Here is a 14,498-nt window from a genome sequence, read left to right as displayed (position 1 = left end):
CTCCTCCACCCCTGCTGCCCCCATGCTTTGGCATATATGCTCTTTTTTTAACTGTGGTGGTGAAATCATCTCCTACAGCGCTGAAGTCATGGTTTTATTGTATCGTGGGAGCAAACGCTGTTGCTGTCAAGATAAATAAATCTGCAATGCAACTGAATGGTGTACTTGCTAAGCAAATGATGGTTAAAGCGGAGTTCCACACAAAAATGGAACTTCCGCTTTTCGGAACCCTCCCCCCTCCGGTGTCACATTTGGCACCTTTCAGGGGGGAGGGGGGTGCAGATACCGTCTAAGACAGGTATTTGCACCCACTTCCGGCATAGACTCCCATGGGAGTCTACGCCTCTTCCTGTCCCCACCGCACTGTCTCCTGGGAAACACACAGCTCCCAGGAGAGAGCGGGGACCACTTGGGACGCGCATGCGCAGTAGGGAACCAGGAAGTGAAGCCGCAACACTTCACTTCCTGATTCCCTCACCTAGGATGGCGGCGGCAGCTGCCGAGAACCGAGCGGGTTCTCGGCGTCCCCTGCCGACATCGCTGGACCCTGGGACAGGTAAGTGGGCATGTATTAAAAGTCAGCAGCTGCAGTATTTGTAGCTGTTGGCTTTTAATATTTTTTTTTTTTTGGTGGTGTGGGTGAACCCCCGCTTTAACAATAAAACAAAGTAACATTACAGTATAACAGTAAGACATACCATACCTGCAAAGCAAATACGAAAAAAACATAGTAAAAAATAAAACATTTTTTAGTACAATCTGTGCCTAAAATATATATATGCCGAAGCATGGGGGCATCCGCCCCAAAAGTTAGGAGCAAATCGCTCCTCCACCCCAGCTGCTCCCATGCTTTGGCATATATGCTCTTTTTTTTTAATTGTGGTGGTGAAATCCCCTCCTACAGCGCTGGAGTCACGGCTTTATGTATCGTGGGAGCAAACGCTGTTGCTGTCAAGATATAAGATAAATCCACGCTGCAGCTGAATGGTGTACCTGCTAAGCAAATGATGGTTAACAATAAAACAAACATTACAGTATAACATACCATACCTGCAAAGCAAATACAATAAAAGATAGTAAAAATAAATGATAGATATAGAACAATAGTGAGTGAACAGTAGAGCAGACAGTAGAGAGCGAACAGAAGGGAGAGAACAATAGAGAGAGAGAAGAAAAATAAACCACAACTATTTTTGGCTTTTTTTATTTATTTTTTGTTTTTTTGTGTGTGTTTTTTTTTTTTTCTTCACTTTTTTCACTTTTATAAAAACTGTAAAAAAAACTATAAACTGAATGTTGCAGATTAGGGTCTCTCAAAATATGATGGCCACCAATCTTTCGAGACCCCAAGACCCTGTGTACGTGTGCCTATAACTGTGTGGTGCTGTACCCTCAACTAGAGTGTGATAGCGTTCGAAACAGTAACCAATGCAAAGACCAGGTTGGTCAGGACAGGAGGGACAATAAAAGCTGGTGTCATGCCTAAATCCGCGCTTTCTACAGACACAACATCTTCTTTGGGGGTTTCTTTGGGTAGGGGTACCAGAGAGGACATGCGGAAAATGCCTCTCATGCAGCCGGTATTCTGCATTTGCATTGAGAAGTTGGGCCAGAGCACTGTCTGGATACAGAAGGGCTCTGATGATCTCTTCCTGGAATTTAAGGAAGGATCCAGTTCATCCTGAAGCTCTGTATAGCACATGAGCGTTCAGCAAAGCCTATTGAAATAAGTATACAGACACTTTTTTTATACCAGCGTCTGGCCTTACGGGCAATAAGGTACAACGCCAACAACTGGTCGTTGAGGTCCACCCCTCCCATATTAAGGTTATATTCGTGGACACAGAGGGGTTTCTCCACAACACCAGTCACCGTAGGAATTTGGACTGTCGTGTCTGCGTGAAGAGAAGAAAGAACGAAAACATTCTTATTATCCCTCCACTTTGCAGCGTGCAAATTATTACCTCTTTACATCTCAAGCAGGCTCTCTCCCCCAGCCTAAGACAGGAATCTACAAGCCTCTGGGGTAAGCCCCGCCGATTAGATTGCAAGGTGCCACATGCACCAATTTGATGTTTAAACAAGTGACTAAAAAGTGGCACGCTTTTGTAATAATTGTCCACATACAAGTGGTACCCCTTTCCGAATAAGGATGACACCAAGTCCCACACAATCTTACCAGCGCTCCCCATGTAGTCAGGGCAGTTCTCCGGCTCTACCTAACTATCTATTCCCTCATAAACCATAAAACTATATGTATAGCCTGTGGCCCTGTCACAGAGCTTATACATCTTGACCCTGTATCTGGCACGCTTGGTGGGAAGATACTGTTTGAATGACAAGCGGCCAGAAAACTTAATCAGGGACTCATCAATGCAGACAACTTGATGGGGAGTAAACAAGGCTGCAAAATGTTGGTTGAAGTGGTTTACAAGGGACCAAATTTTGTAGAGATATAGAACAATATCAAATTCAGGGTCACCCCGAGGATGACAGAGTTCATTATCGTTGAAATGCATGAACCGCAAGATCTGCTTGTATCATGTCCTGGTCATGAAGGCAGAGAACACGGGCATATGGTGAATTGGGTCAGTGGACCACATATGACCACAACTCACTCTTTTTAGTTATGCCCATGAGGAGGGATAGGCCCAGGAAGGTCTTAAATTCGGAGACCGTAATTGGTCTCCAATCTCTGGCAAGGGTCAGCTGGGGTGATGAATTGACCAGCATATAAATTGCTTTGGTCCACAATAGATCTATAAAGATCTTTGGTGAAAAACAGTGAATAAAAATCAAGTGGCGTAAAATCAACTATTTCCAACTGAATTCCGGGTTGGCCAGTGAATGGGGGAAGTTAGGGTGCTGCAGAATTGGTGGGTTCCCAATTAGGATTGGTGAATGCAGCAGGAAGGGCACTATGGGCTCGACGGGCATGTCTTTGTCTTCTTCTTGGTGGCAGCGGGACACTACTCGTGCTTGCCACCTCGCCAGCTTGAACTGCACTTATGGGACTTGCCACGTCACCAAGTGTTACCGCAGTGCTGGATGTATGACCAGGATGTACTGGGCCGCTGGTGCTTGCCAGTTCACCAGAAGGAATAGCGGTGCTAGTACTGGCTCTCTGCTCCATAGGAGGGACCTACAGTTCTTGCACCTCGATGACAGCAGAGGAAGATTGGGGTCTGGTAAGCCTGACCTTGGCAGGGACCACAACTCTGTCGTCAGAGCTATCTGTCAGGGTGCCGCTGCTGTCTACAGGTTCATATTCTGAGCCTGAATCTGACAGATAAGTGACTCCCTCTTCACTATCTGTCATGCTCAGAAACGTGTAGGCCTCTTCACTACTGTACATTCGATTTGACATTTTGGTCTCTAAATTTACTGGTACAGTAGTGAGACTCACAGGTAAAAAAGCTCCTGACTGTTAGCCACTGATTCAAATGCTACCAAAAAAACTGTTATGCCCCGTACACACGGTCGGATTTTCCGATGGACAATGTCCGATCGGAGCGTGTTGTCAGAAATTCCGACTGTGTGTGGGCGCCATCGGACATTTTCCATCGGATTTTCCGACACACAAAGTTGGACAGCAGGAGATAAAATTTTCCGACAACAAAATCCGATCACGTCAATTCCGACCGTGTGTTGCCTGTTCCGACGCACAAAGTGCCACGCATGCTCTGAAGAAATTCCGACACGGGACAGCTCGTTCTGGTAAACTTAGCGTTCACAATGGATACACCACTTTCGTCACGCTGCAATGTAAAAAATGGTTTAATACAGCGCACTCTCTTCTTCTTTATAATGTGACAAGAATTAAGTGGTTTTGCTGCTCATATTCACACACACTTCTCACAAAGTTTGATTTGTGTTTTTTTTAGTGGGATTCCCTCAATATATTGTTATTAGTTGTCACATCTGACAGTTTTATATTTTTTATATTTTTTTTTTTTGGTTTTTAAGCCTTTTTTTTTCTTTAATGTTTGGATTTTTTCCAAGGCTGATCTTTGTTCAATGTTATTTTTATTTTTACTCCAGAATATTTTTGTGTGTGTTTTGTGTGGCAAGTTACCCCAACACCATTGATATCTTTTATTATTTAATCTCCATGAGATTGTTTGTTGTTGGTGTCCCTTGTTCATTTCACATTGTATATTTGCAATGTACCTGAATCCTCACAAACCAACTGTCATTTTTGAAGTAAAACACATAGGAGAGTAGAATTCAAAACAAAAATCCTTTATTAAGGTATCAGAACCAAACAAAGAGGAAGGCAACACTGGATCAACAGCAGAAATTAGTGAAGCCTGGGACCCCCAGGGCAGACATCAATTCTTAAACCTCAAAATTGGTGGCCTGAGGAGGGCAGTCTGGTCCGGGATTCACAGAGACTCGGATAGCAGCAGATGACATCAGTGTCCCCAGGCTGTGGTACCACAAGAGGCTGCATCTTTTGGCCGACCAGACTGGATCCAGGGCAATCACTCTCTGGTCTTCCTTTCACACTTCCTTCCGGGCTGTGGCTGTGCAGTAGGAGATGTGGCAGGAGGAGGAGTAGGACCTGGAGGAGGAGGAGGACTGGGAGGACCTGGAGGAGGACTGGGAGGACCTGGAGGAGGACTGGGAGGACCTGGAGGAGAGGGAAGAGGAGGAGGAGGACCATCCCAAAGCTGTGTGTGAGGTGTAAGTTGTCCCCTCACACCTTTCTCCAGAGCCTCTGAAATGAGGGCCTGACACCTGGCTTGTTGGCCCTCCTCCATCCTCTGCATTTTATAGGCAATGAATGCCGCAAGGTTCTCCTGCCTGGTGTGTGGTGCTCCCAGGACCTCTGTAGCCCTCCAAAAAAATCTGATAGCCGCCTCCTCTAGGCTACTCCTCCTGCTGCCACTTTCTGTTTTCAGGGTGGGTGGAGGGACCTGCAGATCAGCCACCTCCTGGCTGAGACTTCCCTGTGTATGAAAAAGGGACATGGTTTTAGTTTTTGCATCATCAATCACAATCATAAATTAGTACTCCCAACTAACATCTAGGTAACATCATTGATAGTACAAGCAGAAATATTTAGAGGAATGCTATACCTGGCTCAATCTGGGCTCCTCCACATGTGGCCTGGAAGGCCCAGGTTGGGCGTCAGAAGCCTCAGCCGGGGGGGAAGGAAGTGTGGAAGGAAGACTGGAGAGGGATGGCCTGGGTTCAGTCTGGCCTGCCAGAAAGTGCAGCCTGTCGTAGCACAACATCCTGGAGACATAGATGTCATCTGCTGCTCCGGATCTCTGTGAATCCAGGACTTTCTTGCGCTCCCTCAGATATGTGCTCCTCAGGCAACCAATTAAGATCTTTAAATAAGTGATGTCTGCCGTGGGGATCACCTGCTTCACAATTTCACACAATTGCTCCAGTGCTGCCTTCCTCTTTGCTTGGTTTTTGAAATGGGGGTCGGTAATCTCCCACAGACAGGGCAGCTCCCTTAGCATATCAATGAATAGTGACATGAAGTCAGTATCTCTCATTAAGATATCCATGTTCACTGCAAGACACAACACAAGACAAAGCCTAATGTCAGACAAAACTCTCCTAATCTTGTTACAATATAGTCCTCAATCTAGAAGCAGTATAGGCCCAAGTTTGTCTCTTACCTTCGTTCTTACGATCGGCGCGTCCAATGCTCCTTCCTCCGCTCACAGATCGTACGTAATACGCACGCGTGTTACGCTTTATAGACACTGCGCATGTGTGTAACTCTGCCCGCCCCTGACGTTCTTTCTATTCTATTCCCCGCCCCTTTTCGTTCGGCGCAGTGGGGGAAGAGCATGATGGCGGAGTCACACCAGGTGCGTGCTAATTGTAGCAACGAGGAGGAGGAGGAAAGCCCGGATCCAGGCACGTCCCGATCCAGAAGGAGACGTTTTAAGGCCACAAATATGTCGTTTGGGGAGATGTTGGAGATGGTCGACATCATGAAGAAGTCCGACTATGATGGCAAATATGGGCCTTACCCCAACCCGAACATCCGAAAGGCCAAGATCATGGCGAAAGTGGTCAGGAGTCTCGAGCGGAATTTCGGGGTCCGAAGATCAAAAGATCAGCTCAGGAAGCGGTGGTCGGACCTGAAGTTGAGAGAGCCGGAGCAGTACCGAAAGATCCGGAGAGTGCTGCAAAAAAGTAAGTAGTTGTGCTGTGTTTATATTCTTTCTGGCTTTATTCCGTTCGTTCTGCTCCAATATGCTTTTATTAATTGTAACGTTTAAAAAGGTCAACTTTAATGTTCATGGGCCCATTATTCGTTCGTATCAAACATTTTTCGTTCGGCCTCTAGAACACCATTGTTTAGGCCATATGCATTTTCCCACATTTTTTTGGGGCCTACTTGGATGCCAAATATTTGTTTAGGTAGATGGGTTTGTTAGTAGAATGAAATGCAAACTAGATTGTGTGTAAGGAGAGGACACTGAGCAGCTGTTTTCACATCTGGACACTGGAGCACTAGTGTGGGACACAAGAACACCATTTTTATTAGGGGGGGCACACAGGTGCTCCAGTGTATACTATAGGGGGGGTTACATGTGTGAAGCTTGTACCAAACAGGTAAAGTATTGCAGCTTGACAAAGGGCAATAAAAAAAAGACATCTTTGAACTCGGCTAAAATAGACAATTGTACCCCACTTCCAAGCAATGTTTCCTATTTCTATAGTTCTGCCATCAAATATCTGTGTGCTAAGTATACCATTTTTGTTTTACATAGGGGAGAAAAGACTCGGACACCCCTCATCCCAGGAGAACACAGACCCCCCCCTCTGGAAGAAGGGGAACTACCCCAAACCCAAGATGCTGAGCAGGAGGAAGAAGAAGATGTAGTGGAGATTGGCACCACAAGAGGTGAGTGTCTGCGACCACAGACTCAGGTAAAAGAGATGGCTGGTGGCAGATTTTTGAGACCTTTTTTTTTGTTCTTTATCTCTTTTTAGGTGATCGTGATGTTGTGGATCCAGAACGCTTTACTTCTGAAAGTGCCCAGATACTGATAGGGGAGATCATGGGGTGTAATCTCCAATTGCAAAACATCCAGCAACAAATACGTGATGTTATTACAAAAAATAATAACATCATTGATGTTTTGGGGCGAATTTAAACCCCACAAAATGACCGGTTTTCAGTATTTTCAATTTTAACAATGTTTTTAAAAGCCAAATTTGGAGGATGCACACAGTGTGCCAACATGTGCTATCTGCCATCACGGGAGATCAATGGACGCGTTTTGGGGGGGGCAACCCCTTCCTCAATTATAAAGTAGCGTTGAGGAAGGGCTTGCTCCCCCAAAACACGTCCCTTGATCCCCCCTGATGGCAGATAGCACATGTTGACATTCCTAAATTGGTGTGCATCTTCCAAATTTGGCTTTTCCAGGGGTGATTTCCCCCCATCTGAACGCTATATCAAACCCAGTTCCTAAATACTGATGTCTGATATAGCCTTCAGGTTTTACCTAATGTGAACTTTGTAAGTTCTAGTTTTTTGGCTTTCTTGTTGGTTTTACACAGGCCTGTTTTATCTGAAATGGATATTTTGATTATTCATAATGCTACTGCAAACATTTTATACTACAAACATGTTGGTTTGTTTTAAAAACCTTTGGTAAATGCACATTTTGATTGTGCAGGTATAAAAAAGTGCCTTACTCAAGAATGTGTGGATTATTGTCTCAACACTACAACAACACTTTTGGGGTGATGTAATTGTTGTTTTATGCACAAATGGGGATTATTTCCTAAGGGCAAATACACTTTGCACTACAAGTGCAGGTTCAGTGCAGTTGCAAGTGCACTTGAAGTGAAATGTGTTTTTGCATTTAGGAAGTACCAGCCAACACTGTTTTTTATAAGGTTACCCAATCACGACATTTTCTGCACTCAACACATTTCTGTCAGGGTCAGCTAAAACAAACACAAGCAGTAAATGTCCACCAAGAATTGCTTTTGGTTGTTTTTTATTTAAAAAAGGTGTCACATATTGTCTGGCATATTGATAGCCCCCCTACCCACAAAGAACTCCAGGTATCGTAACCGGACATCACGGGCATTCAGGGAGGGCAAGCCAGGACGGCCGCTTTCAAGTGCCGTCATTGTGGAAGTATTTGGGATTCCGGCCTCAGGCCCAACTGAGCCAGCATAGTTGGCTGAATGTTTTCTTAAAAAATTATGGAGAACACAGCACGCCAGTATAATATGGTTCAGTTTATACTCCGCCATATGGATAGGTGTCAGAAATAGTCGGAACCGGCTGGCCAGGATTCCAAATGTGTTCTCCACCACTCTTCGGGCTCTGGCCAGCCGGTAATTAAAAACCCTCTGTTCCGGGGTGAGGGTCCTCATCGGGAATGGCCGCATCAGGTGGTCCCCCAGCGCAAATGCTTCATCAGCAACGAACACAAATGGGAGACCTTCAACATTGTCCTTTGGAGGTGGCAAGTCCAAACTGCCATTCTGGAGACGCCTGTAGAACTCCGTCTGGGCGATGACTCCACCATCGGACATCCGGCCATTCTTCCCCACGTCCACATACAAGAACTCGTAATTAGCCGACACCACCGCCAACATCACTATACTATTAAACCCCTTGTAGTTATAATAGTACGACCCCGAGTTGGGTGGTGGGACGATGTGGATGTGTTTCCCATCAATTGCCCCTCCGCAGTTAGGAAAGTCCCACCGCTGGGCAAAGTGGGAGGCCACAGTCTGCCATTCCTGTGGCGTGGAAGGAAACTGTTGAGGAAAAAAAAAAAAACATTACTATTTTTTCACAGAAACCTGGCAAGCAGATTAGACACAAACATTATGGGTCAACCTCCAGATAGCATTTATTAAGGGGAATTTAACAACAACAAAGTATAAGGTACACCTATCATATTCCCCCTCCCCCCCTCTCATGGGCCATTTCTAACATTATAGAGGGGGGGGGACTCTTGGACAGGTAACCCTCTTCACTTCATTGAGAGATGAATGCCTAAATACAGGGTATTACTTGGAACAGCCCCTCCTTTGTTACACTATTGGCAGCCCACTGGACAGGTAAGAAGTGTCATAATACAAAGATATAAATACACACTGTACACATTTGAGCACATTTGGACATTCTGCTATTACCTATCAAGATCATAATAGGATACAAGAACTTTAAGCAGTACCATTGGAAAGTATACAGGCAGGCCCTTGCACTACATGCTTTGGGGAATTCATCCATAAATCTGACCAGTAAAGAGATGGGTGTAGTGTGTATGGGTTTGGCAAAGTCAGCAGATAGATGATTGAGGATAGAGAATTGGGATCAGCTGACTTAGCAGTTGGGGGGAGGGAGGGTTACCAAAAATTTGGGGACACCACAAAAAAAAGCCTCTGGCCCTCTGCCTGAATTTAAATCCAAAATAACATTTCCAAACATTTTAGGGGGTGTTTGGGGTAAAGCACTACTATGGAGCTGATAAAATACATTGTTAAGTGACTACATGAGGTGAATATAGGGGCAGGAGACACCATGCTGGAGAGGTTATTGAAGGGGAAATATGTATGAAGGACATAAAATAATAATTACATAAAAATCCAGCATGCATGAGGACAAAGGGGACATTCACAGCATAATACAATCATGGTAATTAGGGAATGAGGAAAGAAATACAATATATTAGCAAACATTCAATACAATAAAATGTGATATAAAAGGAAAAAAATCTTACCTTCATATACTCCTTCTGCAGGACCTGTATGATGGCAGAACAGGTCTCTGGGATAATGATCCCCAGAGCCTGGGGGGAGATGCCTGTCGAGAACTTGAGGTCCTGCAGGCTTCTCCCTGTGGGCTTGAATGGAGGAGAAGATTCGGATGCCGCACACCGGATGTAGTCAAAAAATTTTCACTTTATTGAAAAAATGGGATCATCAAAATAACAAGACTGTCATGCAGAAAGTACAGATAAGCTGACGCGTTTCGCACTCAGGACTGAGTGCTTACTCATAGCTAACAAATATTAAAAAGACAAACTTTTATATAGCTCAATGGGGTATCACATGATTGCCCAATTAGATGGTCATTGAGTCTCAGCTGGAAGCCGATTTAATGAGGTCTTGGCATCTGCTGGCTATTTGGTGTGTTGACTGATTGAGAAATGTTTTCAAAACCGTGACATGTAAATAGATGACAAAGAAGGTGAAAAAAGATGTGTATATGCACATGTGTAGGCAAAAAATATATATGTGTGTATATATATATGGTGAATCCTATCAAAAAACGTGTATATAATAATGAATATACTTCTATAACGTGTATATATAAAAGGTGATAAGTATCAAAAAAAGAATTACTATTAGGTGAAAGGAAAAAATTGTGTGAAAAATATTTCTCATTAAAAAAGAGAAAATATATTAATAAAAATATTCAGACAACGTGCAAAGTAAATGTGAAGAATGAATGTAATAAAACTATATGTGAACAAAATATATAAATATGATGAAGCTCTCTGTAATATGCCGGTGAAGTGGATGAAACTCTCTATAATAAGCCAGAATAATACAGGTGAAATATAGAGCAATGTGACCTGAAATAATGCGTGATATGCCCGCGGTTGATAACAAGGTACATATAGGGCCCTATAATATTAGAAATAAACTGTGGGATTCTAAGACATAAAATCACGCTGATAAGGGTTGCCCTGATCTGGTCAAATGGCAGTGGCTTCTCCCTGTGGCCAAATACCGCAAGGTAGCGACCAACCTCTGCTCCGGAGTGATGGCTTGCCTCATGCAGGTATCCTGCCTGCTGATATAGGGGGTCAGCGAAGCCAACACGGGGTCCGTCATCCGGAGAAAGTTCCTGAAATCATCAGGATTATTCTCACGGATCTCACGGAGCAAAGGCATATGACAGAACTGGTCACGCTGAAGCAACCAATTCTTGGTCCATGAACTCCTCCCCACCCTGTTCATGGACTGGACTTGTGTCAAGGTCAGGACCCCAACACCAAGCCCCCGCACAGCACGAACTCTACGAGGAGTACGCATACGAAACATGGCTATAAAACGGTCGGCTGCTCAGAACGAAGTAACAGAACGCACTGAAGAACAGCAAGGCCTGTGAAGAGCGACCTGAAAACCAGTAACGAACGAACAAGAATACAGTGACTAAAGTCACGCGGAACTTGCTTGCACGCACTGAAGAGCAGATACAAACCCACAAGCACAAACTGAACGGCAGAAAACGATCTGAAAGCCACGAGTCTGAAAAAGCGCGAATCGTCTCTCACCAAACTTTTACTAACACGAGATTAGCAAAAGGAGCCCAAAGGGTGCTGCGCTTGGTTCTGAACCGGCCTTTTCTAGTCTCGTCGTACGTGCTTGACGTCACCACGTTCTTGGCGATCGGAAATTCCGACAACTTTGTGCGACCGTGTGTAGGCAAAACAAGTTTGAGCCAACATCCGTAGGAAAAAATCAGAGGATTTTGTTGTCGGAATGTCCGATCAATGTCCGACCGTGTGTACGGGGCATTAGCGTTTGCAGGGGATCAGGCCTGACTCTGCGAACACTGCAGTTATGTGTGTTGTGTTTTGTAAGTGACAGTGATTGACTGATACTGCACTTGGGTGGGCTGGGCGGAGGGGCTAAACGCAGGTTCTAGCAGGTATCTGGGCTGATCCCACTAATGCCCCGTACACACGGTCGGATTTTCCAATGGACAATGTCCGATCGGAGCATGTTGTCGGAAATTCCGACCGTGTGGGATCCATCGGACATTTTCCATCGGATTTTCCGACACACAAAGTTGGACAGCAGGAGATAAAATTTTCCGACAACAAAATGCGATCACGTCAATTCCGACCGTGTGTGGCCTGTTCCTACGCACAAAGTGCCACGCATGCGCAGAAGAAATTCCGACACGGGACAGCTCGTTCTGGTAAACTTAGCGTTCGTAATGGATACAGCACTTTCGTCACGCTGCAATGTTGAAAATGGTTTAATACAGCGCACTCTCTTCTTCTTTATAATGTGACAAGAATTAAGTCGTTTTGCTGCTCATATTCACACACACTTCTCACAAACTTATTTCGTTACTATTTCTCGGGATTCCCTCAATATATTTTGATTTCTCACATCTGACAACATATTTTTTTTTTTTTTTGGTGATTTTGATTTGTACTTCCGAAAATGTTTGTGTGTTTTTTGTGACAAGTTCCCACAACACCACTAATATGTTGTTCTATTTAATCTGTAGGAGATTGTTTGGTGTTGTTGTCCCTTGTTAATTTCACATTTTATGTTAGAAATGTACCTGAATCGTCACCAACAAACTGTCCTTTTTGGATGAAAACACACACAGGAGAGTAGAATTTACCTAACTAAATTTTATTAAGGGGTCACAACTATAAACAAAGAGGGAGGCAACGCTGGAGAAACTGCAGAAGTGGGTGAAGCCTTGGACCCCCAGGGCAGACATCAATTATTTAAAAGCAAAATTGGTGGCCTGAGGAGTCCATATCTAAGGGAGGGCAGTCTGGTCCAGAAGTCCCAGAGATCCGGAAAGCAGCAGATGACATCTATGTCCCCAGGCTGTGGTCATACGAGAGACTGCATCTTCTGTCAGACCAGACTGAACCCAGGGCCATCACTCTTTGGTCTTCTTTCCACGCTTCCTTCCAGCCTTTGGCTGTGGTGGTGGAGCTGTGGCAGCAGGAGGAGGAGGAGGATCGTCCCTCTCAATGACATCCGTCTTGTGTGTCAGGTCCCCACTCTCCCCCTTACGTAGGACTTTATAAATCAGGTCCTCAGAGATCTTGCGTTGGCCCTCCTGCATGCCCTGCAATTTGGTGGCAGCCATGCAGGCAAAGGCCTCTTCAGGACTGGGGAAGGCTCTGAGGGACGCAGAAGCCTCCTGGATCAGCCTGTATGCTGAATCCTGCACAGGACTGGGAGTGGCCTTCCTGGCCCTTTTGTATGGCAGGCGGAGGGGAGGAACCTGAGACTCAGTCAGGCTGCGACTTGTCCCAGGCTTCTCTTGGCTGCCACTTAGCCCCACCTCCTCCTGGCTGACACTAATCCCCGCCTCCTCCTGACTGCCACATTCCACAACCTCCTCCTGGCTGAGGTCTTCCTGTGTATGAAAAAGGGACATAGTTTTAGTATTTTTTACATCAATCACACAAAATTTTCACCTCCTGACTGCTGCAAATTGAATGTTAACAAATATAACAGACTATCCTTCTGAGCCCACAGTTTTCATTCTTGTCCCAATTTTGGGTGCCCACTACTGTCTATTGATATGTAAAACACTTTTTTTAATCAGCAATTAGTGATCAATAATAACATCTAGTAAACATCATTTATTTATTGCCCAGAAATCTGTAGAAGAATTCTATACCTGACTCCAGCTGGGCTCCTCCACTTCTTCCTGGCTGGAAGGCCCAGGTTGGACATCAGAAGCCTCAGCTGGGATGGAAGGAAGAGTGGAAGGAAGAGTAGAGAGGGATTCCCTGACTTCAGTGTGGTCTGACAGAAATCGCAATCTCTCATAGTACCACAGCCTGGGGACATAAATGTCATCTGCTGCAGCTCGGGACCTCTGGGAATCTGTGACCTTCTTGCGCTCCCTAAGATATGTGCTCCTCAGGCCACCAATTTTGGCTTTTAAATAAGGGATGGTTGCTGTGGGGACCACCGGCTTCACCAACTCCAGCAGTTTCTCCAGCGCTGCCTGCCTCTTTTGTTTGTGGTTATAGTGGGGGTGTCTGACTTGCCACAGACAGGGAAGCTCCCTGTATTTGTCAATGAACAGGGGCAGGAAATTGTGGTCATTGAACCCATCCATTTTCTCTGCAAGACACAACACAAGACAAACCCTAATGTCAGGTCAAACTCCCCTAATCTTGTTACAATATAGGCTTCCATTTCGAAGCAGTATAGGCCCAAGTTTAGATCCTACCTTCGTTAGCATGATCGGCGTCTCCGATGCTCCTTCCTCCGCTCACAGATCGTACGTAAGACGCGTGCGTTACGATTTATACACACTGCGCATGCGTATAACTCCGCCCGCCCCTGACATTCTTTCTATTCTATTCCCCGCCCCTTTTCGTTCGGTGCAGTGGAGGAAGAGCACATGGCGGATAGACAGCAGGATCGTGCTAATTACAGCAACGAGGAGGAGGAGGAAAGGCCGGAGCCTGAAACGTCCCGATCCAGAAGGAGATTGAAGGACTCAAATATGTCCTTTGGGGAGATGTTGGAGATGGTGGACATCCTGAAGAAGGCCGACTATGATGGAAAGTATGGGCCTTACCCCAACCCCAATGTCCGAAAGGCCAAGATCATGGCGAAAGTGGTCAGGAGTCTGCACCGGAAATTCGGGGTACGACGATCGAAAGATCAGCTCAGGAAGCGGTGGTCGGACCTGAAATTACGAGAACATGAGCAGTACAGAAAGATCCGGAGAGTGTTGCAAAAAAGTAAGTATTTGT

This window comes from Aquarana catesbeiana, linkage group LG10 (assembly GCF_042186555.1).
Source record: "Aquarana catesbeiana isolate 2022-GZ linkage group LG10, ASM4218655v1, whole genome shotgun sequence".
In the NCBI taxonomy this organism is placed as follows: domain Eukaryota; kingdom Metazoa; phylum Chordata; class Amphibia; order Anura; family Ranidae; genus Aquarana; species Aquarana catesbeiana.
The sequence above is the reverse complement of the archived record's forward strand: the minus strand, read 5'-3'. Positions refer to the sequence as shown.